Here is a 26381-nt window from a genome sequence, read left to right as displayed (position 1 = left end):
ACCACACTTAACCCCATTCAAAATTCAAATAAACCCAACTATCAATCAATTTTAAAATCCCATTGCTATTACCCCAAAACCCCCATCATTTAGAAGCGTAAACTTCCTCCTCAACCAACATCTCAAAAACCCAAAAAACTCAAATACACATTTAAAATGAAATAACTGCTAATAAAAACAAATGGCATAAAAAATACATCAGACCAACTCACTAAACTCCAAACTGTACAACTGACCCTAAACACGTCTAAAAAAAGCCCCCAAAGCTCTACCTTTATGCTAACTCACAAATAATAACCAATAATCCATAAAAAGAATTTTTAAAAAGCTAATCAAAAGCATAACACCAAAACCGTAACATTCAAGAGGTACACCATATTGTCATACACCAAGCAGAAACAATATAAAACAATACTATGAATTCCAAAAAACCACTTTAAAACTGCTACATGAAAAAAACTTTCAAAAATTAAAAATGGCATCCAGCAAAAGCCATCTCATAAATTAACACCCAAAAAACTCCAGCAGCCCAGCTAGCCCTACCAAATCTGTATCTTTACACATACAAGGAACACAACCAAAATCCCAATATTCTACATCTCAGAAGTCTGTTAAGGAAACCAATTGAAATTAATTCTACCTCAAATACAAACCAACCCCATCCATAAGGTTATCTTCACTCCAAAACCAAATTGCACATAGTTAATAATACAAAAAGGAAAACAACACACCATACATCCACCACCAAAGAATATACGAGTGAAGGAAAAAAAAACACTTTTTTTTTTTTTCAAACTAACTTCTTTTATTAGCTAGGAAAAAAAGATTTTGCCAGGACTGCAACAACTTCTTTTTCCTCTCCTTGGTCTTCTTCTGAAATGTCCCATCTCATTCCAAATTCCTCACAACTTTGGAGTTGAAATCCAAGCAAAAAGCAAACTGCACAGTCCCCCTGTGCACCGGATGCTCTTGTCACTTCTCGGATTCTCCATTTCACTCCACATCTTATCACACTTTCAGTCTTCCTGCTGTCCTGCCGTGATGAGTTTCACAGATTAATTGGTACATGATAAGAGAGGATTTTTCTCCCTCCCTCGTTGCCCCAGCACTGCCAAGCCCCCCCCACCCCCAAATCAGGTCCCTAAACACCACGTCTACACATCCTTTCCATGTCTCCAGGGACGGGGACTTCCCTGGGCAGCCTGCTCCAATGCCTCACCACCCTTTCAGTCAGGAAGTGTTTCCTACAATCCAATCTAAGCCTTCCCTGGTGCAACTCGAGGCCATTTCCTTTTGTCATGTCACGTCTTCCTTGGGACATCTCGTCACTTAAACCTTACCTGCTCCTTACCTGGGAGGTCTCTGCCTTGCCTGCATGAGAGGAGAAACACTCCCACCACAGGAACGGCAGCTCAGCAGTTCCCACACCAAGGCAGGCGGAGCAGCAGTCCTCACCAGAGCTCACGTGCCACTTTTCAGTGGTTGCCTCTGCTTCTCCTCCCAGGCAGATAGATCTCTGCAGAGGATGTAAAAGTCACCTGATATTCTTTGGAAATTAAAAAAAAATTGGAAGCAATTAATTAATAACTAATTCCCTGCAGAGACCACACAAGGCACAGGTTGCAAGGGAGATGCCTGAAAGCCAAAGCTGCGCTTCAGTGGCATCTAAGCTGGGAATTTTGCAGGGTGCCGGGACACAAGGTTGTTTTCACCGTGATCAGTGAGCAGCGGCCACCACAGAGCAGGAGGAGTGCGGCTCAGAAGACCTGGCTGTAAAAAATACAGCTTATTGTCCCCAAGCACGTGCCAGCGGTCTGGAAAAGGGCGAAACTGCTTGACATTGCTACTGTGTCTGCGAAAGCGGGGAGCTGCTCGCGCCTCCTCACCTAACTGATGCTCTCAGTTGTGGTGCCACACAAAACCACCTGGCTGTGTTCCGCTTCCCTGGGTCTTTTCTGTGCAGGGAACTGCAATGCCATTGTAACTTTTCTGCTCTCACGTAAATCTTCCAGAAAAAACCAGCATCTTTCCAGGCCCCCAGGACTTCTCCTATGATACCTACACCAGGCTTTGCAGCAGGGCAGAGCGGCATCGGCCCAAACACCCAGACACCCGTGACACAGAACAGGACAAACCATAAGCCCCTCAAAGGACTAAGGCACAAGACACGAGACATCCAAAAGACACAGAAGGCACGACAGACAAGTGACACAAGTGACAGGCACCAGGACCGCTCTGCCCTGAGCACCTCAGCACGCTGAGACTTCTCCTCCATGTGGCCTAAGGGGCCATCTCCTGCACATCCCTGCCTCCCAAGAAGCTACTCAAAAGGCCCTCCCAGCACCTCGCTTCCATCCCCTCAGCGTGGCACAGCCCTCGACTTATCGCTCGAGCATCCTGGGATGAGAATCCACGTCCGCTGCAAAGGAAGGCCGCCTCTCTCGCTGGCAATGTCCCGCTGTCACCGGGCTCTGGTCCCTTGGTCACGGCTGCAATCAGGAACACAATCATAAATTTCTGAAAGGACAATACCCAAAAATGCCACCAAAAATGTCAATTCCATTTTCCCACAAGCTAGCTACCACACTTATTTACAAAGACCCCCATTCCCAATACAGTTAATAAAACCTCTGATATCTTTGCTAAAATCACCCTTAAAGCTAAAAAAGCCCTGCCTCTAACTAAATAAACACAAATAATCCCTGTCTGGTGAACTATATAAATTCATTAACTTAACACTTCAGACCTGCTAAAATATAATACCTTAATGAACACCTGTACACAGTATACGCTATCCTTATCATAAAATATAAAACAAACCTATTTGTTTTACTAACCTAATACAAATATAAAGTTTAACTGTAACACAACCTATAAAACCCACACTACAAATAAAATTCATAAGTTCTATTTTGACCCAAAAATTCATACATTCTGAACATGAACTTTGTCTAAAAGAAATATTTCAACAACCAAAAAACCACAAACCCTTAGAATAGCTACTATAATGCCAAGAACCATCAAACAAATAAACACCTAACCTCAACTATCTAGGACAAGCTACAACAAAACCTCTTTAAAAACAACCCTACAAATAACCATTATCTCCTCAACAATACACCTCCAGCAAGACCAAGCAACTCAAAATACTTGAACTCCCATCCAAAAAATATTCCATAAACTAAAACACCAAAAAGTAATCAACAAAACCTACTCAGCTTTCAAGAACCCCATTTAACCCATGCACAGATCTAAAACAAATTAAAAAGAACCATAAGCTGACATACCTTAAATAACTCCACCACTAAACACTACTGTATCAAACTTATTAAAACTCCAATACAAACTAAAATCCAAAACCACAAAATAACACGCCATTATTAACATTACCAATACATTTTTCCCTAACATTTCCTCTAACAAATACAAACTACCATTTACCTTCACTTAAAGAACATACAATACACCTATAACCAACTGCCCCAAAAGCAAAAACACAGTCCTACCATCTACCGTAAATGCAGCTAAATTAAACTAAAAAAATCACCTCCAAAACATTTACAATAAACCAACATCAGATAAAAAGTATAGCAAAAATAATTGAAACACTCATCCAGATTCTCCTCAAAAACAACTTGATCATGAAAAAATACAAAACCAAAAAGCCTACTGCAAAGATCCAATTCCTAAAAGTAAAATAACAAAAGAAACAGCATGAAATTCCCACCAATATCATTAAAAAGTCAGAATAGCTCCACCAGCGAAAAAAACCCCCTAGCCTCTAATAAAACCCCAGACCACCTCAAAAACAAACACTAAAATGCAATTCCTCTGACCATCCCAACTACCATTATTAAAATGCATATGCGATACAAAACTGTCTTCGACCCTGCCATCAATTCCACATAATATTACTCTCATCATACATTGCACCCACATGACAAATCTAAACCACACTAAAACCGTGAAAATAGTTACAAATTAACCCCAAAAAACAAAACTTTAATCTCTAAGCAACAAGGAAAAATTTAAAAAAACCCAAAAAAACAAAAAAAACCCCACAAACCGAAAAAACTCCACCATGCAACCAAATACTAGCGAAAAAAAACCACACTACACTCTTTTCACTAACAATTCTTATCACATCACAAAAATGGAACAAAATTAAAAACCAACCCTATAGGAAACCACACAGCAAATGCCAGAAACCACTAAAAAAAGAGAAACCCAACCAACTTACTAAACTCCAAATTGTGCAACAGACCCCTCATGTTATTAAAAAAAATAAGCAAATCTCTACCTCTACGCTAACTCAAGGAGGCAGCAATACTCTATAAAATTAACTTAATAACTAAACAAATTAACGATACCAAATTAACATAAAATAACGATACAAATTAACAATAAAAATTGAAAACAATAAAAAACCAACTCAAATAACTACCAAAAAAACCCACCATATAAATACCCACGTCCCCAAAAATAAAACCAATAAAAAGCAAAAACAAAACAAGTCAAACTCCAAAAAAAACCCCAACAAACAAACTAGAATTAACAAAAAAATTATTCCTGACTCAATAAACCCAAAATTCCTCCGTCCAATAAAACAAAAATACCACCTAGAAATAAACACAAAGCCAAAGGATAAATGTAACCAGAAACAATACCTCCCTAACTATTCGTAACCACAAAACATACACTACAGTCAAACAAACCAAATACATAAAACCCCGATAATATGATAAACAAAAATGCAATAATATGAACTTTTAAAGCCGCACAAATTTACTACAGGACACTACCTAGAAACAAACACTACATACGCTAATAAAAGCCACCACAACGGAATTTAAAACCTACCTTCTACTTCAAGCTTCACGATCCATAAAAACCATAGTCAACTATAAAAAACATATCGTTTAAAAGCATAATACCCCACCAAAAAAAAAAAAAAAAAAAAGCGACAACAAAACTCAATTCCAAAACAGCCTTGTCATCAACGCCTGAGCCAACAACCAAAACATCGAAGAAGTTCACGATACACCAACTGCAAACAAAATGATACAGTAAATTCCTACAAACCACCTCAAAGCCACGACGTAAAAGAACTTTCCATAATTAAAGCCGCGGCTCCCGGCGGGAACGCGGCTCCTCCGGCGGCTCCTCCGGCACGCAGGGGCCGCGCCGCGCCGGGAGAGCCCCGCCCGCTGCCCCTGCCCGGCGGGGCCGGCACCGGGCCCAGGGGGCCCCGGCGGCGCCCGAGCCCCGCGCCCGGAGCGGCCGGCAGCGGCCGGGGCCCGCGCAGCGCCCGTGCCGCCTCTGCCGCCCGCCGGCCCGGCACGGCTCCCCTCGGCTCCGCACGGCTCGCACCGGCGCGGCTCCGGCACTCCCGCGGCAGCCCGGCCGCGCTCCCCTCCCAGCGCAGCAACTGCCCGGGCCGCGCCAGGAGCGCTCCCGCGCCGCAACCTTCGGGGCCGGGCCGCGGGCGCAAGAAGCGCCCTCAAAGGCAGCGGCACGGCCCCAGTTCAACCCCGCAAAGGCTGCGAGAGCTGCAGCTTCCTTCAGCCGAGCCCCGAAACTGAGGCAGCGCGGGCTGCTCACCCCGCTTCAGCCAGGGCGAATTAATGTGTTCTCCCCTTCAATTTCATCCCCGACGGTAGCAGAAAAAGGGCTTTTCCTCCAACTGTGGTAAAAGGGGGATTTTGACCTCGGTTCAAACCCTTGAAAAGGAGGGACAACAGCGCTGCCCCCTCAATTTAGACCTTAGGATGATGAAAATGGGGGGCCTACCCACAAATCACCCATAATACGACAAGAATTTTTTTTTTTTTCCAGAGGGCACCGGGGAGGGATTGGCAAGATGAAATTGGAAAGGGAAAGGAGAAAAGTCCCCGCTACAAATCCACACGAGCTCACCCGTTCGGCTGCTGCTTCCCGGCACGGAGCTTTGTTCCTCGGCACCTCCTTTGAGCGATGCTCCACGCATCCAAGTGCGTATCCAGGTGTTCCCCCAGACCCTCGGAGAAGCTCTCGGCGTCCTTCCACGAGACAGCGCCGGGAGCCCCCCATAAACCCCTCTGCTCAGCAGCTCCAGGCAAAAGGGAGCTCAGGTAACCCCTTCCCCCTTAAAACAGCCTCCTCCCGGCAGGAGCCGCCCCCTCCTCATCCTCGCAGCTCAGGGCTGGGGCTGCTCGGAGCCCTCATCATCCTCAGAGCTCACAGCTGGCGCTGGCGCCACGCTCCGACAGCGTCTCTGCCTGTCCAGCACACAGCCCGCTCCTGACAGACACAGACCAAAGAGAAATCTACTCCGGCTGTCGGCTTTCCCGAGTCCGCCTGGTTACGCGATTAAAACACGTACGTGCAGCGGCGGTTTGGTTCGGCTGTTGGTCTAAGCTGGGCTTGTTTCGGCACTTCGGCTGAACTCGGCTATCGTCGGCTCTTCGGCTACACCCGGCTATTGTCGGCAAAACTCGGCTATCGTCGGCTCTTCGGCTACACCCGGCTATTGTCGGCAAAACTCGGCTATCGTCGGCTCTTCGGCTACACTCGGCTATTCTCGGCTAACCTGGATTTTCCCGCCCTTTTGGCCGCCCTCTTGAGAAGGTCAAGCCGGTCCGCGACACGACGCGACACGCCACTCTCAAGATGGCGGCCGCGAGAAGCCCTCGGCAAAGAGAGGCGTCTATACTCAGGCCTGTCAGCGCCCGCCTCAAACACCACCGCCCGCGGCGACGCTGAGCGCACAGCCCGTGTCCACAGCACATGAATCGCCACAGAAAATTCCTCCGGGGCCGCGCCGGCGTCGGAGCGGCGTGCGGGCAGCTCAATAGACACACCATGGGCCTCATTTTTCCCGCCCTTTTGGCCGCCCTCTTGAGAAGGTCAAGCCGGTCCGCGACACGACGCGACACGCCACTCCCAAGATGGCGGCCGCGACAGGCCCCCGGCAGAGAAAGCCGTTTTCGCCTATGCCTGTCAGAAACTCGCCGAAATACCTCAGCTCTCGGTGCCGTTGAGCCCACAGCCCGTGTCCACAGCACTTGAATCGCCACAGAAAATCCCGCCGCTGCTGCTCTGGCCTCGGGGTGCCACGCAGGCAGTCCCGTAAACGGACGGAGGTCCTCGACTTTCCCGCTCTTTTTTGCCGCCATCTTGAGAAGGTCGAGCGCGTCCCGGCCGAGCCCCCCCCACGCCGTCGGCCGCTGCAGCAGCGCGGCACAGAGAGGCGTTTTCGCCGCCGCCCCTCGGCTGCCTGTCGGGAGGCTGCAGTACCGCGCTCTGGCCACAAGGCGGCGGCGCTGCCGCCCGCCTCAGCCGGGGGGAGCTGCAGTACCGCGCTCTGGCCACAAGGCGGCGGCGCTGCCGCCCGCCTCAGCCGGGGGGAGCTGCAGTACCGCGCTCTGGCCACAAGGCGGCGGCGCTGCCGCCCGCCTCAGCCGGGGGCGCCGCACGCCGCGGGGCTGCGGGCGGGGCGGGGCGGGGCTAAAACGAACACGGGGGATCCCCTCCAAAACCTCTTCTGAAATAAATGCCCCAAAACAACCCGGAAGGGAGAAAAAAAAAATCCCTGCCTCTAACCCAGTAAAAACCAAAAACCCCACAAAGCCTTTCTTTTAAACAATATTTAAATATATTGCATTATTTTTTCATATTTATATTCACTTTTATATTCATAATGTACATGGATATATCATGTTTAGTTCTACATTTCTATTTATAAATTTATAGATAAATTAATATTCTATATTACATCTACTCATATTACTTTACTTATATATGTTTATGCATTTCTTTATATACTGATTCTATATTTCTGGATTCATATTTTTAGTTCTGTAACACACATTATTTAAAATAAAACCCCTGCAGCTATCCAAAGAAAAGCCAAAAAGAACCTCTTTCTCTTAAACTGTGTTTAATTTTTTTTTTTAAATTACTTTCAAAATTTATATTCATTTACACTTAAAATGTATACTGACTTACAGTGTTACTTGTATTCTACATTACATCTATTCTCATTACTTTATTTATTTATATTTTATATTTCTATATATATTTTTATATCTTGATTATAGATTTCTGTATTGATGATTATGAAACAATATCCATATTTATATTATTTAAAATGAAAACCCCGTCTCTAACCAAATAAAAACCAAAAACCCCTTTATTTAAACTGTATTTACATATTTTAGTATTTATCTTTTTTCATATTTATATTCACATTTATATTTATAGTTTCTATTGCTCTATAATATTATTTATATTCTATATTACTTACCTTCATATTACTTACATATATTTAAATTTGTATTTATGGTTTAATTCTAATTATCTGTCTTTATACCTTTATTACGAATTTCTATATTTAGATTTATATTTCTATAATACTTTACATGATTTCAAATAAAACCCTTGCCTCTAACAAAATAAAAACCAAAGACAGCCCTTTATTTTAACCATATTTTAAAATATTTAAATTATATATTTCATAATTATATTTACATAGACATTTATAATTTTCTTTATATATACTCTAGAAAATATAATATAATATTATTTTATATCATCTATTAAATTAGATTACTTATATTTAATATTTATACCTATTGTTATATATATTCTATATGCTTAGATTTGATTTATATTTTCAGATTAATTATATTTATACTATTTATTAAAAACCCCTGCCTACAACCTAATAAAAACAAAAAAACACCCTATTTTAAACTATATTTAAATATTTTTATATTTACAATCTATATTTATATATTTGTATAGACATACAAGAGACAGCATTTTATATATCATATTATCATGTTTACAATAGTACACTATATATTATAGTTTTATGCATTGATCTCTTTTCTGTATTTATTTTTATCATTATAATTTCATTTTTCTTTTAAAATTTGAAGCTATTTCTATTTTAAACTCTACAGTAAACCATATGCATTCACTGACCTAACACATCAGCAGCACAAAACCACCACGCCCTGCTCAGCACCAGGCCGCAGTACACGCTCGCCCCGTCACACCGTTTAAAAACAAAACCTGTTTCTATTACTAACAGAACAAGGATCCCACCACACTTAACCCCATTCAAAATTCAAATAAACCCAACTATAAATCAATTTTAAAATCCCATTGCTATTACCCCAAAACCCCCATCATTTATAAGCGTAAACTTCCTCCTCAACCAACATCTCAAAAACCCAAAAAACTCAAATACACATTTAAAATGAAATAACTGCTAATAAAAACAAATGGCATAAAAAATACATCAGACCAACTCACTAAACTCCAAACTGTACAACTGACCCTAAACACGTCTTAAAAAAGCCCCCAAAGCTCTACCTTTATGCTAACTCACAAATAATAACCAATAATCCATAAAAAGAATTTCTAAAAAGCCAATTAAAAGCATAATAAAAATTGAATATTAAAATACTTTAAAAGATCACTACACAGATTTTTAAAAATTGCCTATAGAAACCCACCACATAAATGCGCCTGAGCCCAAAAAGTAAAAAAAAAAAAAAAAAAAAATTTATCCAGAAATAAATCGAAACTTATGAACACCAAAAGCATAACATTCAAGAGGTACACCATATCCCTTATCATACACCAAGCAGAAACAATATAAAACAATACTATGAATTCTTAAAAACCACTTTAAAACTGCTACATGAAAAAAAAATTTTCAAAAATTAAAAATGGCATCCAGCAAAAGCCATCTAATAAATTACCACCCAAAACTCCAGCAGCCCAGCTAGCCCTACCAAATCTGTATCTTTACACATACAAGGAACACAACCAAAATCCCAATATTCTACATCTCAGAAGTCTGTTAAGAAAACCTACTGAAATTAATTCTACCTCAAATACAAATCAACCCCATCCATAAGGTTATCTTCACTCCAAAACCAAATTGCACATAGTTAATAATACCGAAAAGGAAAACAACACACCATACATCCACCACCAAAGAATATACGAGTGAAGGAAAAAAAAACCACTTTTTTTTTTTCCACACTAACTTCTTTTATTAGCTAGGAAAAAAAGATTTTGCCAGGACTGCAACAAGTTCTTCTTCCTCTCCTTGGTCTTCTTCTGAAATGTCCCATCTCATTCCAAATTCCTCACAACTTTGGAGTTGAAATCCAAGCAAAAAGCAAACTGCACAGTCCCCCTGTGCACCGGATGCTCTTGTCACTTCTCGGATTCTCCATTTCACTCCACATCTTGCCACACTTTCAGTCTTCGTGCTGTCCTGCCGTGATGAGTTTCACAGATTAATTGGTACATGTTAAGAGAGGATTTTTCTCCCTCCCTGCCTCCCTCGTTGCCCCAGCACTGCCAAGCCCCCCCCACCCCCAAATCAGGTCCCTAAACACCACGTCTACACATCCTTTCCATGTCTCCAGGGACGGGGACTTCCCTGGGCAGCCTGCTCCAATGCCTCGCCACCCTTTCAGTCAGGAAGTGTTTCCTACAATCCAATCTAAGCCTTCCCTGGTGCAACTCGAGGCCATTTCCTTTTGTCATGTCACTTCTTCCTTGGGACATCTCGTCACTTAAACCTTACCTGCTCCTTACCTGGGAGGTCTCTGCCTTGCCTGCACGAGAGGAGAAACACTCCCACCACAGGAACGGCAGCTCAGCAGTTCCCACACCAAGGCAGGCGGAGCAGCAGTCCTCACCAGAGCTCACGTGCCACTTTTCAGTGGTTGGCTCTGCTTCTCCTCCCAGGCAGATAGATCTCTGCAGAGGATGTAAAAGTCACCTGATATTCTTTGGAAATTAAAAAAAAATTGGCAGCAATTAATTAATAACTAATTCCCTGCAGAGACGACACAAGGCACAGGTTGCAAGGGAGATGCCTGAAAGCCAAAGCTGCGCTTCAGTGGCATCTAAGCTGGGAATTTTGCAGGGTGCCGGGACACAAGGTTGTTTTCACCGTGATCAGTGAGCAGCGGCCACCCCAGAGCAGGAGGAGTGCGGCTCAGAAGACCTGGCTGTAAAAAATACAGCTTATTGTCCCCAAGCACGTGCCAGTGGTCTGGAAAAGGGCGAAACTGCTTGACATTGCTACTGTGTCTGCGAAAGCGGGGAGCTGCTCGCGCCTCCTCACCTAACTGATGCTCTCAGTTGTGGTGCCACACAAAACCACCTGGCTGTGTTCCGCTTCCCTGGGTCTTTTCTGTGCAGGCAACTGCAATGCCATTGTAACTTTTCTGCTCTCACGTAAATCTTCCAGAAAAAACCAGCATCTTTCCAGGCCCCCAGGACTTCTCCTATGATACCTACACCAGGCTTTGCAGCAGGGCAGAGCGGCATCGGCCCAAACACCCAGACACCCGTGACACAGAACAGGACAAACCATAAGCCCCTCAAAGGACTAAGGCACAAGACACGAGACATCCAAAAGACACAGAAGGCACGACAGACAAGTGACACAAGTGACAGGCACCGGGACCGCTCTGCCCTGAGCACCTCAGCACGCTGAGACTTCTCCTCCATGTGGCCTAAGGGGCCATCTCCTGCACATCCCTGCCTCCCAAGAAGCTACTCAAAAGGCCCTCCCAGCACCTCGCTTCCATCCCCTCAGCGTGGCACAGCCCTCGACTTATCTCTCGAGCATCCTGGGACGAGAATCCACGTCCGCTGCAAAGGAAGGCCGCCTCTCTCGCTGGCAATGTCCCGCAGTCACCGGGCTCTGGTCCCTTGGTCACGGCTGCAATCAGGAACACAATCATAAATTTCTGAAAGGACAATACCCAAAAATGCCACCAAAAATGTCAATTCCATTTTCCCACAAGCTAGCTACCACACTTATTTACAAAGACCCCCATTCCCAATACAGTTAATAAAACCTCTGATATCTTTGCTAAAATCACCCTTAAAGCTAAAAAAGCCCTGCCTCTAACTAAATAAACACAAATAATCCCTGTCTGGTGAACTATATAAATTCATTAACTTAACACTTCAGACCTGCTAAAATATAATACCTTAATGAACACCTGTACACAGTATACGCTATCCTTATCATAAAATATAAAACAAACCTATTTGTTTTACTAACCTAATACAAATATAAAGTTTAACTGTAACACAACCTATAAAACCCACACTACAAATAAAATTCATAAGTTCTATTTTGACCCAAAAATTCATACATTCTGAACATGAACTTTGTCTAAAAGAAATATTTCAACAACCAAAAAACCACAAACCCTTAGAATAGCTACTATAATGCCAAGAACCATCAAACAAATAAACACCTAACCTCAACTATCTAGGACAAGCTACAACAAAACCTCTTTAAAAACAACCCTACAAATAAACATTATCTCCTCAACAATACACCTCCAGCAAGACCAAGCAACTCAAAATACTTGAACTCCCATCCAAAAAATATTCCATAAACTAAAACACCAAAAAGTAATCAACAAAACCTACTCAGCTTTCAAGAACCCCATTTAACCCATGCACAGATCTAAAACAAATTAAAAAGAACCATAAGCTGACATACCTTAAATAACTCCACCACTAAACACTACTGTATCAAACTTATTAAAACTCCAATACAAACTAAAATCCAAAACCACAAAATAACACGCCATTATTAACATTACCAATACATTTTCCCCTAACATTTCCTCTAACAAATACAAACTACCATTTACCTTCACTTAAAGAACATACAATACACCTATAACCAACTGCCCCAAAAGCAAAAACACAGTCCTACCATCTACCGTAAATGCAGCTAAATTAAACTAAAAAAATCACCTCCAAAACATTTACAATAAACCAACATCAGATAGAAAGGATAGCAAAAATAATTGAAACACTCATCCAGATTCTCCTCAAAAACAACTTGATCATGAAAAAATACAAAACCAAAAAGCCTACTGCAAAGATCCAATTCCTAAAAGTAAAATAACAAAAGAAACAGCATGAAATTCCCACCAATATCATTAAAAAGTCAGAATAGCTCCACCAGCGAAAAAAACCCCCTAGCCTCTAATAAAACCCCAGACCACCTCAAAAACAAACACTAAAGTGCAATTCCTCTGACCATCCCAACTACCATTATTAAAATGCCTATGCGATACAAAACTGTCTTCGACCCTGCCATCAATTCCACATAATATTACTCTCATCATACATTGCACCCACATGACAAATCTAAACCACACTAAAACCGTGAAAATAGTTACAAATTAACCCCAAAAAACAAAACTTTAATCTCTAAGCAACAAGGAAAAATTTAAAAAAACCCAAAAAAACAAAAAAACCCCCACAAACCGAAAAAACTCCACCATGCAACCAAATACTAGCGAAAAAAAACCACACTACACTCTTTTCACTAACAATTCTTATCACATCACAAAAATGGAACAAAATTAAAAACCAACCCTATAGGAAACCACACAGCAAATGCCAGAAACCACTAAAAAAAGAGAAACCCAACCAACTTACTAAACTCCAAATTGTACAACAGACCCCTCATGTTATTAAAAAAAATAAGCAAATCTCTACCTCTACGCTAACTCAAGGAGGCAGCAATACTCCATAAAATTAACTTAATAACTAAACAAATTAACGATACAATAAAAATTGAAAACAATAAAAAACCTACTCAAATAACTACCAAAAAAACCCACCATATAAATACCCACGTCCCCAAAAATAAAACCAATAAAAAGCAAAAACAAAACAAGTCAAACTCCAAAAAAAACCCCAACAAACAAACTAGAATTAACAAAAAAATTATTCCTGACTCAATAAACCCAAAATTCCTCCGTCCAATAAAACAAAAATACCACCTAGAAATAAACACAAAGCCAAAGGATAAATGTAACCAGAAACAATACCTCCCTAACTATTCGTAACCATAAAACATACACTACAATCAAACAAACCAAATACATAAAACCCCGATAATATGATAAACAAAAATGCAATAATATGAACTTTTAAAGCCGCACAAATTTACTACAGGACACTACCTAGAAACAAACACTACATACGCTAATAAAAGCCACCACAACGGAATTTAAAACCTACATTCCACTTCAAGCTTCACGATCCATAAAAACCATAGTCAACTGTAAAAAACATATCGTTTAAAAGCATAATACCCCACCAAAAAAAAAAAAAAAAAAAAAAAAAAAAAGCGACAACAAAACTCAATTCCAAAACAGCCCTGTCATCAACGCCTGAGCCAACAACCGAAACATCGAAGAAGTTCACGACACACCAACTGCAAACAAAATGATACAGTAAATTCCTACAAACCACCTCAAAGCCACGACGTAAAAGAACTTTCCATAATTAAAGCCGCGGCTCCCGGCGGGAACGCGGCTCCTCCGGCGGCTCCTCCGGCACGCAGGGGCCGCGCCGCGCCGGGAGAGCCCCGCCCGCTGCCCCTGCCCGGCGGGGCCGGCACCGGGCCCAGGGGGCCCCGGCGGCGCCCGAGCCCCGCGCCCGGAGCGGCCGGCAGCGGCCGGGGCCCGCGCAGCGCCCGTGCCGCCTCTGCCGCCCGCCGGCCCGGCACGGCTCCCCTCGGCTCCGCACGGCTCGCACCGGCGCGGCTCCGGCACTCCCGCGGCAGCCCGGCCGCGCTCCCCTCCCAGCGCAGCAACTGCCCGGGCCGCGCCAGGAGCGCTCCCGCGCCGCAACCTTCGGGGCCGGGCCGCGGGCACAAGAAGCGCCCTCAAAGGCAGCGGCACGGCCCCAGTTCAACCCCGCAAAGGCTGCGAGAGCTGCAGCTTCCTTCAGCCGAACCCCGAAACTGAGGCAGCGCGGGCTGCTCAGCCCGCTTCAGCCAGGGCGAATTAATGTGTTCTCCCCTGCAATTTCATCCCCGACGGTAGCAGAAAAAGGGCTTTTCCTCCAACTGTGGTAAAAGGGGGATTTTGACCTCAGTTCAAACCCTTGAAAAGGAGGGACAAGAGCGCTGCCCCCTCAATTTAGACCTTAGGATGATGAAAATTTGGGGGGGGGCAAACTGCAATTCAAACCCATCATACAACATTTTTCCCCTTCCATTTAAAATAGAACCCAGGGACTCCCTATCACCCCTGCGATACCCCTAACAGACTGGAGAAGGCAGGTTTTCCTTCAAACCAATACCCTTAAAACGACAAATGGAGGAGGGAACTTCCCCAGTTCAAACACAGACAGTAATGGAAGAGGAGTTGCTTCCTTCTTTTTAATACTTTTTTCCCTCATAACACCCCCTCCTGCTTTTTAATTACTTTTGCTCTCATAACCGCACCTGCCTTTTTTTTGTTGTTGTTTTTTTTTTTTTAGTTTTTTTTTTTTTTTCCTTTTTTTCCTGGGGGCACCGGGGAGGGATTGGCAAGATGAAATTGCAAAGGGAAAGGAGAAAAGTCCCCGCTACAAATCCACACGAGCTCACCTGTTCGGCTGCTGCTTCCCGGCACGGAGCTTTGTTCCTCGGCACCTCCTTTGAGCAATGCTCCACGCACCCAAGTGCGTATCCAGGTGTTCCCCCAGACCCTCGGAGAAGCTCTCGGCGTCCTTCCACGAGACAGCGCCGGGAGCCCCCCATAAACCCCTCTGCTCAGCAGCTCCAGGCAAAAGGGAGCTCAGGCAACCCCTTCCCCCCTAAAACAGCCTCCTCCCGGCAGGAGCCGCCCCCTCCTCATCCTCGCAGCTCAGGGCTGGGGCTGCTCGGAGCCCTCATCATCGTCAGAGCTCACAGCTGGCGCTGTCGCCACGCTCCGACAGCGTCTCTGCCTGTCCGGCACACAGCCCGCTCCTCACAGACACAGACCAAAGAGAAATCTACTCCGGCTGTCGGCTTTCCCGAGTCCGCCTGGTTACGCGATTAAAACACGTACGTGCAGCGGCGGTTTGGTTCGGCTGTTGGTCTAAGCTGGGCTTGTTTCGGCACTTCGGCTGAACTCGGCTATCGTCGGCTATTGTCGGCTACACCCGGCTATTGTCGGCAAAACTCGGCTATCGTCGGCTCTTCGGCTACACCCGGCTATTGTCGGCAAAACTCGGCTATTGCCGGCTCTTCGGCTACACCCGGCTATTCTCGGCTAACCTGGATTTTCCCGCCCTTTTGGCCGCCCTCTTGAGAAGGTCAAGCCGGTCCGCGACACGACGCGACACGCCACTCTCAAGATGGCGGCCGCGAGAAGCCCTCGGCAAAGAGAGGCGTCTATACTCAAGCCTGTCAGCGCCCGCCACAAACGCCACCGCCCGCGGCGCCGCTAAGCGCACAGCCCGTGTCCACAGCACTTGAATCGCCACAGAAAATTCCTCCGGGGCCGCGCCGGCGTTGGAGCGGCGTGCGGGCAGCTCAATAGACACACCACGGGCCTCATTTTTCCCGCCCTTTTGGCCGCCCTCTTGAGAAGGTCAAGCCGGTCCGCGACACGACGCGACACGCCACTCCCAAGATGGCGGCCGGGAGAGGCCCCCGGCAGAGAAAGGCGTTTTCGCCTATGCCTGTCAGAAACCCGCCGAAATACCTCAGCTCTCGGTGCCGTTGAGCCCACAGCCCGTGTCCACAGCACTTGAATCGCCACAGAAAATCCCGCCGCTGCTGCTCTGGCCTCGGGGTGCCACGCAGGCAGTCCAGTAAACGGACGGAGGTCCTCGACTTTCCCGCTCTTTTTTGCCGCCATCTTGAGAAGGTCGAGCGCGTCCCGGCCGAGCCCCCCCCACGCCGTCGGCCGCTGCAGCAGCGCGGCACAGAGAGGCGTTTTCGCCGCCGCCCCTCGGCTGCCTGTCGGGAGGCTGCAGTACCGCGCTCTGGCCACAAGGCGGCGGCGCTGCCGCACGCCTTAGCCGGGGGGAGCTGCAGTACCGCGCTCTGGCCACAAGGCGGCGGCGCTGCCGCCCGCCTCAGCCGGGGGGAGCTGCAGTACCGCGCTCTGGCCACAAGGCGGCGGCGCTGCCGCCCGCCTCAGCCGGGGGGAGCTGCAGTACCGCGCTCTGGCCACAAGGCGGCGGCGCTGCCGCCCGCCTCAGCCGGGGGGAGCTGCAGTACCGCGCTCTGGCCACAAGGCGGCGGCGCTGCCGCCCGCCTCAGCCGGGGGGAGCTGCAGTACCGCGCTCTGGCCACAAGGCGGCGGCGCTGCCGCCCGCCTCAGCCGGGGCCGCCGCACGCCGCGGGGCTGCGGGCGGGGCGGGGCGGGGCTAAAACGAACCGGGGGGATCCCCTCCAAAACCTCTTCTGAAATAAATGCCCCAAAACAACCCGGAAGGGGGAAAAAAAAATCCCTGCCTCTAACCCAGTAACAAGCAAAAAAACCCCACAAAGCCTTTCTTTTAAACAATATTTAAATATATTGCATTATTTTTTCATATTTATATTCACTTTTATATCCATAATGTACATGGATATATCATGTTTAGTTCTACATTCATATTTATAAATTTATAGATAAATTCATATTCTATATTAGATCTACTCATATTACTTTACTTATATATGTTTATGCATTTCTTTATATATTGATTCTATATTTCTGGATTCATATTTTTAGTTCTGTAACACATATTATTTAAAATAAAACCCCTGCAGCTATCCAAAGAAAAGCCAAAAAGAACCTCTTTCTCTTAAACTGTGTTTAAATTTTTTTTTTAATTACTTTCAAAATTTATATTCATTCACACTTAAAATGTATACTGACTTACAGTGTTACTTGTATTCTACATTTATTCTCATTACATTATTTATATTTTATATTTCTATATATATTTTTATATCTTGATTATAGATTTCTATATTGATAATTATGAAACAATATCCATATTTATATTATTTAAAATGAAAACCCCATCTCTAACCAAATAAAAACCAAAAAACCCTTTATTTAAACTATATTTACATATTGTAATATTTATCTTTTTTCATATTTATATTTATAGTTTCTATTGCTCTATAATATTATTTATATTCTCTATTACTTACCTTCATATTACTTACATCTATTTAAACTTGTATTTATGGTTTAATTCTAATTATCTCTCTTTGTACCTTTATTACGAATTTCTATATTTAGATTTATATTTCTATAATACTTTACATGACTTCAAATAAAACCCTTGCCTCCAACAAAATAAAAACCAAAGACAGCCCTTTATTTTAACCATATTTTAAAGTACTTAAATTATCTCTCTCATAATTATATTTACATAGACATTTATAATTTTCTTTATATATATTCTAGAAAATATAATATAATATCATCTATTAAATTAGATGATTTATATTTAATATTTATACCTCTCGATATATATTTTCTATATGTTTAGATTTGATTTATATTTTCAGATTAATTATATTTATACTATTTATTAAAAACCCCTGCCTACAACCTAATAAAAACAAAAAAACACCCTATTTTAAACTATATTTAAATATTTTTATATTTACAATCTACATTTATATATTTGTATAGATATACAACAGACAGCATTTTATATATCATATTATCTTTACAATAGTACACTCTATATTATAGTTTTATGTATTGATCTGTTTTCTGTACTTATTTTTATCATCATAATTTCATTTTTCTTTTAAAACTTGAAGCTATTTCTATTTTAAACTCTACAGTAAACCATATGCATTCACTGACCTAACACATCAGCAGCACAAAACCACCACGCCCTGCTCAGCACCAGGCCGCAGTACACGCTCGCCCCGTCACACCGTTTAAGAACAAAACCTGTTTCTATTACTTAGAGAACAAGGATCCCACCACACTTAACCCCATTAAAAATTCAAATAAACCCAACTATAAATCAATTTTAAAATCCCATTGTTATTACACCAAAACCCCCATAATTTATAATCATAAACTTCCTCCTCAACCAACATCTCAAAAACCCAAAAAACTCAAATACACATTTAAAATGAAATAACTGCTAATAAAAACAAATGGCATAAAAAATACATCAGACCAAACCAACTCACTAAACTCCAAACTGTACAACTGACCCTAAACACGTCTAAAAAAAGCCCCCAAAGCTCTACCTTTATGCTAACTCACAAATAATAACCAATAATCCATAAAAAGAATTTTTAAAAAGCCAATTAAAAGCATAATAAAAATTGAATATTAAAATACTTAAAAAGAACACTACACCGATTTTTAAAAATTGCCTATAGAAACCCACCACATAAATGCCCCTGAGCCCAAAAACTAAAACTAAAAAAAAAAAACATTTATCCAGAAATAAATCGAAACCTATGAAACACCAAAACCGTAACATTCAAGAGGTACACCATATTGTCATACACCAAGCAGAAATAATATAAAACAATACTATGAATTCCAAAAAAAAACACTTTAAAACTGCTACATGAAAAAAACTTTCAAAAATTAAAAATGGCATCCAGCAAAAGCCATCTAATAAATTAACACCCAAAACTCCAGCAGCCCAGCTAGCCCTACCAAATCTGTATCTTTACACATACAAGGAACACAACCAAAATCCCAATATTCTACATCTCAGAAGTCTGTTAAGGAAACCTATTGAAATTAATTCTACCTCAAATACAAACCAACCCCATCCATAAGGTTATCTTCACTCCAAAACCAAATTGCACATAGTTAATAATACCAAAAAGGAAAACAACACACCATACATCCACCACCAAAGAATATACGAGTGAAGGAAAAAAAACTTTTTTTTTTTTTTTTTCAAACTAACTTCTTTTATTAGCTAGGAAAAAAAGATTTTGCCAGGACTGCAACAACTTCTTCTTCCTCTCCTTGGTCTTCCTCTGAAATGTCCCATCTCATTCCAAATTCCTCACAACTTTGGAGTTGAAATCCAAGCAAAAAGCAAACTGCACAGTCCCCCTGTGCACCGGATGCTCTTGTCACTTCTCGGATTCTCCATTTCACTCAACACCTTATCACACTTTCAGTCTTCCTGCTGTCCTGCCGTGATGAGTTTCACAGATTAATTGGTACATGTTAAGAGAGGATTTTTCTCCCTCCCTCCCTCCCTCCCTGATGCCTCATTTAGGACAAGAATATTTACACATACAAGCAATTCTATCATTTGCATCTCGTTTTTATTTAACCCCCCCCAAATTCCATACATATCACAAGCAATGTGCAGTTCTGGTTTTTCTCTGTACAGTATTTGTACAAAGGACCTGGGCACAGCACACAGTCGTGATTCAATCATCTAAATACAGCCTGGTTTACATTTCAAAGGCTCTCCTTCTGGCACTGCCTGTTTGCAGATCTGGACTGCCATGCTCAACTACCCTCAGGGCCACATTCAAGAACCATCTATCAGATTTCTCAGAGAATTCCCAATAAAACTCACATATAATCCCTGAGCAGAAAATCCTTTGGGGTTTAGTTCCATCTCTCAGCTGTTCCAAGCAGAGGGAAGACAGGTTTTTGTTGCACATCACAGCAGCATTTAAAAAAGGGTAATAAAACTAAACCAGGTCTGATATAAATGTCTTGAAGTGCCATTCAAGCTTTTTTAAAGCCAAGAAAAGTGTCCTGATTCCCAAGTCCAGTCTTCCTCTGCCTCCTCGTTCTTTGCACTTGCGCCCCATTGTAGGAAGATCTGCAGACCTTTTTTCCCATCCTGTATTAGAGAGAGGATGGATATTAAGGGCACACACATGCACAAACAGTCTTTCTGCTTCTTCAAAAAGATAAAAATGTCTGCAATAAAAATTACATAAGTAGTATTGTCTCAAACTTTCAAAAAAAAAGAAACTGGAGCTTGAATGTCCCTCTGAGAGATGTTGAATAAAACCTTCCCCCTGAGTTTGCACACACTAATAAAATACTGATTTTTTTTGACCAAACAAGGTAGGTCTGTATGAGAACAGCTCAGGAGGCTTTCATGGCTCATGGTGAGGAGGACAGAGCAGAGCAGAGCTTGAAAGATGAAGTGTTAGTCCCCTGAATTATTGCCCTGATGTAGCCAATTTTTTTGCTAAGAGACGTAACAGTTTCTTCTCTTTGTTTCTGAGTTTCCAAGTCACCCTGTAATTCGTAACCTGCACCAACCTGACACGGTGAAGTGACATATCCAGCTCCTGTGCTCCAAGCCACGAGTGCCTGACGTGAAGAGAAGTCAGGAATACAGAAACAGCTGTGGAAGAAAGATGAGAGGAAAATCAGAACAGATATTCTATTTCCACACAGTATTACCAAATCAAGCTGCTAAGTACCTCCAGAACTATGTTTTAAAAGAGTTCCCTAACTCTCTTCCTAGCTGGGAAATCTGGAGTGGCTTTGCCCATGAAAAGCCAACGATCCTGCTCACAAGAAGGAATAAACCATTTTCCCATTAAATAAAGCAGTTTGAAATCTGACCTGTCAGATGCTCCTTGAAAGGGAAGTTTCTTGGAGGGAGTGGGAGTGTTGTAGTGTCAGAAAACCTCCCAGTGTGACCACGCTCTGTGCTGCCCACCCTGGCAACGTTCCCAGTCCACAACCATGGATGACAATACGTGGAAGCTGCAGTGAGTGTGCAGTGTTCCAAGCTGGGAGAACAGCCCAGCAACTGCAGAAGGCCTTTGCTCTGAGGCTCACTCGACTGCTGCCCACCCTCCCCTTCTCTTCCCCAGAACAAAAAGCTCAGTCAAGAGGGCACGAGCACAAAGCAGGTGAGGAGATCAACTCTCCCCAAGGCTCTGTTCTTCACCCCAGCAGTGACACACGCAGCAAGTCCCAGTACCTGGCTCCAGGATCTGCTGTGCCACACGACCAGCGTAGAGGGTCAGGGAGAAGGTGAACCTGAGGTTTGGGTGCCTGATTCCGTCCTGCACAGCATCCAAGAGATACAGCAACTGCAAGAGCCCAGGGAGAGAAGCCTGAAGCACAGCCAAAGTGAACACAACAACGGCACCAAGACATCAATCAGCTTCTGGGACATTTCATGGGCCATACAGGTAAGAGCCCTAACTCAGCAACCCTGAGGGTTTGGTGATGTCAGGATCAAAACACCCAGGAACCTGTGAAAAAGAAACGGAAATCAAGCTGGCTAAAAGAGGTCCCTGCTGATGATTCCTTAAAACAACTTGTTCACCAGGAGGCAGGGATTGATTCAATACTCACCAGCCCATCCGGCCAAGGTCACAGCTCTCTGCCCACCGAGGACACGGCAACCAGCAGGGACCTTCCTCCCACTCTCCAGCACAGGCCTGTGAAGCCAGAGAGAAGTTCACAGAGCAGAAATAGCCAGAAGCTGCTCTCTGCTTCCATACACTCTCTGATCGATCATTCCAAAGGAAATCCCCCATGGATTGGAAGCAATCACCTCTAATTTTTCCTCTGGAATCATCACTGCCTTGCCTTTCTGTGCAAGTGTTTCCTTCCATGCCCATCCATCACCGAAGCACTTTGTCCATCTTTTCTTCCCAGCTGCAGCTCTCCAGCGCAACTGCCACTTCTCACAGACACAAAGTAAACAGTCCTCTGCTACAGGCTTTGGCTTAGAAAGTAAAAACTTCAGTGCATCTGGCTACATGATTACAACACATAGATGGAAAGGTTTTCAGGACAGAAAAGAACTGTTTTAATAGCACACTTCCATACACCTTCAGAAAAACCAGAATTAATAGCAACTCCTAAGACTCCTGCTGAGCAACCCAGCCCTCCTGGGGACACCCAATGCAGCAGACATGGGAAAAGGATGGGCAAAGCCAAACTTGGAGTGAAAAAAAGAGAACATAAATAGAGCAGCCTGTAAAAAGTCTTCATGCAGCAAGAGTGGGAACCATTTACTCCATCCTTGCCTTTTGTGATGCCATAGGGATGAAATAAAAACACATGAAACACAAGGCAGAGCTAGGATGCACCAGGTGTTCGACAAATGCCTCTCCGTGCACTAACGGCCAGCCCAGTTTCAACCCGCCCTTAGTCCAAGCCTTCCTCGCCTCCCGTTTCCCAGCGCTCTGCTCAGGGCTCTGGACCTCTCCCTTTCCTCCCGCAGCAGCACGGCACCAGAACGCAGCGAGGCAAGGCGTGCCGCAGCCGCCCCTCCCGCGTACCTGTCAGCTCCCGGCGGTGGGCAGCCTCGGCCCTGCGGGCGGGGAGCCGGCTCAGGCGCTGCCAGCGGCTGCTCTGCCCCGATGCTTTCGTGTTTTCCTCCATTTCCCTGGACCGGAGCGGGGCGGGGGGGCGGTTGTGTGAGAGCGGAGACGGCGGAGAGCGGAGGGAGAGCGGGGAGGCGGCGGGACGGGGCCGACCCACCCCGCGCTCTCGGCGCGATTTCCCGCCGCCTTTCCGGGGGCGAGGACGCGGGCGGCGCGCCCGGCGGCCGGAGCCAGGGGCGGGCAGCGGAGCGCGGCGGGACGGGACGGGCGGCTCGCCCGACCTCCCAGAGACGGCGGCAGAAAGGGCGGGGAAAGCCAGGACCCCGCTCCGCCTACCGCCCCGCCTGCCCGGCGCCGCCCCGCCGGGAATTCCCGGCCCGCGGTCGCTCCCACCGCCTGGAGAGGGGCTCGCGGGGTGCAGCCCTGTTCCGACGGCGCTCGCCCGCCCCCGCCCGCTGCCCCCGGCCCGCGGAGCGCTGCGACCGCGCCTCCGCCGCCCGCCGAACCCGGCCCCGCCGCCGCTGCCATTCATCTCAATCACCGTGTCCGTTCGCACTCCCGAACCTCCTTCACCCCTCCCCGCTGTTTGCAGACACCGCCCCGCTCGCCGCTCGCTCCCGCCCCTCGCCCTTCCCTCGCTCGGCAGCCGCTCCTCCCCCGCCCCCGGCACCCAGCGGCGCGGGGCTGCAGTACCGCGCTCCGGCCGCACGGCGGCAGCACTCGGGGCCACAGCCGGGGCCGCCGCTCGCCTCGAGGGAGGGGAGGCGGCAGGAACCGGAGCGATCCCCTTGGAAAAATCCCCAAAAATAAATACCCCAAAAACCCCGCACGAAAACTAAAATTAAACCCCTGCCCCTAACCAAACAAACAAAAAACCACCCCATTTATTTTAAACTATATTTAACTATTTTTTGTATTTGTATCTTTCATATTCACATTTACAGTTATATACATATACAATGTATACTGATGTATAACGTTATTCTATTCTATATTACATCTCTTGCTATTGCTTGTATTTATTTCTATTCTATATTTTATATATATTTATATATATTTATTATATATTTGTTATACATTTCTACATTTAGATTTATATTCCTAAAATACTTACGTTTTTTAAAAGAAAAACCTTGCCTCTAAGCAAATAAGAATAAAAACCCACTTTCTTTAAAACTACAGTTAAATATTTTTACATTTATATTTTTCATAATTATATTCACATTTACATTTGCATTTTATATTCACATATTTTATTTAGAGATACATATATATCATAATGTCATATTATAGATACAGTGTTATTTGTATTATGTATTTTTCAATTTCTAAGACTCATAATTATTTCTGGTCTATACTTTTATATGTATCCTTGTATATTTATGATACAGTTCTATATTTAGATTTATATTTTTAATCATTATTTCTATTGTTATTATTTATAGGCAAAGCCCTGCCTATAACCAAATAAAAAACACCCCCACCGATTTTAAAATAATATTTAAATATTTTTATATTTATATTTTTTATACTTAGATTCATATTTACATTTACAGTTTATATTGATGTATAATATTTACAGATGTATATAACAAACATAGCAATATAATAATCTATATACATTATAATTTCTATTATATATTATATCTATTTCTAATACTTATATGAACTATTTTATATTTATATATATGTATTTATTGTATATTTCCATATTTAGATTTCTAGATTTATAGTAATTATATTTTTATAGTGAAAAAGCTGCGTATAACCAAATAAAAAACAAAAAATGCCTTTATTTTTAACAATTTTAGAATATTTTAAAATTTATATTCATATTTATATTATGCTTCATATTTTATATTCTATTTATATTTATAATTTATGTATCATAATCTATGGATGCACTACATTTATAGATCCAATATATATTACACATAACATATTGCAATATAAGAAGATTTCTATTTCTACGTCGTTGACGTTGCTACTTACAATCTACATTTCTATATTTTACATAAGCCTATAATGGATATTAAACAATATAATATCTTCTAGGAAAACATGATGCATGTCATATAAATTTATTTTATTTAAATTTTATACCTACACGTATAAATTTTATATCTATTTATATTCCCATTTCCATATTTATACCTTTGTTTTGCTTATTTATAGTTCTATGGAAGAGACGGGACGGGACGGGCGCCCCGCACGGCACGGCAGAGGTACCGGCCACTCCCAAGATGGCGGCCGCGAGAAGCCCTCGGCAAAGAGAGGCGTCCCGACTAAAGCCTGTCGACGCCCGTCAAAAACACGGCCGCGCGCGGCGCCGCTGAGCGCACAGCCCGTGTCCACAGCACTTGAATCGCCACAGAAAATCGCGCCGGAGCCGCGCCGCCGTCAGGGTGCTCGGCAGGCAGTTCAGTAAACGAACCCGGAGGGCCTTTAGTTTTCCCGCCCTTTTGCCTCCCTGTTGAGAAGGTCAAGCGAGTCCGCGACACGACGCGACACGCCACTCTCAAGATGGCGGCCGCGAGAAGCACTCGGTAGACATAGAGGCGTCTATACTAAAGCCTGTCGACGCCCGCCACAAACGCCACCGCCCGCGGCGCCGCTGAGCGCACAGCCCGTGTCCACAGCACTTGAATCGCCACAGAAAATTCCTCCGGGGCCGTGCCGGCGTCGGAGCGGCGTGCGGGCAGCTCAATAGACACACCATGGGCCTCATTTTTCCCGCCCTTTTGGCCGCCCTCTTGAGAAGGTCAAGCCGGTCCGCGACACTACGCGACACGCCACTCTCAAGATGGCGGCCGCGAGAAGCCCTCGGCAAAGGGAGGCGTCTATACGCAAGCCTGTCAGCGCCCGCCACAAACGCCACCGCCCGCGGCGCCGCTAAGCGCACAGCCCGTGTCCACAGCACTTGAATCGCCACAGAAAATTCCTCCGGGGCCGCGCCGGCGTTGGAGCGGCGTGCGGGCAGCTCAATAGACACACCACGGGCCTCATTTTTCCCGCCCTTTTGGCCGCCCTCTTGAGAAGGTCAAGCCGGTCCGCGACACGACGCGACACGCCACTCCCAAGATGGCGGCCGCGACAGGCCCCCGGCAGAGAAAGGCGTTTTCGCCTATGCCTGTCAGAAACTCGCCGAAATACCTCAGCTCTCGGTGCCGTTGAGCCCACAGCCCGTGTCCGCAGCACTTGAATCGCCACAGAAAATCCCGCCGCTGCTGTTCTGGCCTCGGGGTGCCACGCAGGCAGTCCAGTAAACGCACGGAGGTCCTCGACTTTCCCGCTCTTT

General features: G+C 44.6%; 1 long non-coding RNA gene across 6 annotated transcripts; it reads right to left on the bottom strand.

Moving 5' to 3' along the window:
• LOC135293211 (uncharacterized) lies at positions 1-25331 on the bottom strand. Of its 6 annotated transcripts, none has more exons than XR_010355320.1 (6): positions 25238-25331; positions 22104-22189; positions 21724-22029; positions 21051-21135; positions 20347-20619; positions 1-1033 (listed from the first exon to the last, which is right to left on the bottom strand). It is a non-coding gene; the product is annotated as an uncharacterized LOC135293211 (long non-coding RNA). The 6 variants fall into 6 exon arrangements; XR_010355321.1 differs by lacking the exon at positions 25238-25331 and adding an exon at positions 23039-23578; XR_010355316.1 differs by having other exon boundaries at positions 6-1033; positions 21724-22000.
• Between the last annotated feature and the right edge of the window lie 1050 nt (positions 25332-26381).

This window comes from Passer domesticus, unplaced genomic scaffold, assembly GCF_036417665.1.
Source record: "Passer domesticus isolate bPasDom1 unplaced genomic scaffold, bPasDom1.hap1 HAP1_SCAFFOLD_87, whole genome shotgun sequence".
Taxonomy (NCBI): Eukaryota; Metazoa; Chordata; class Aves; order Passeriformes; family Passeridae; genus Passer; species Passer domesticus.
The sequence above is the reverse complement of the archived record's forward strand: the minus strand, read 5'-3'. Positions and strand labels throughout refer to the sequence as shown.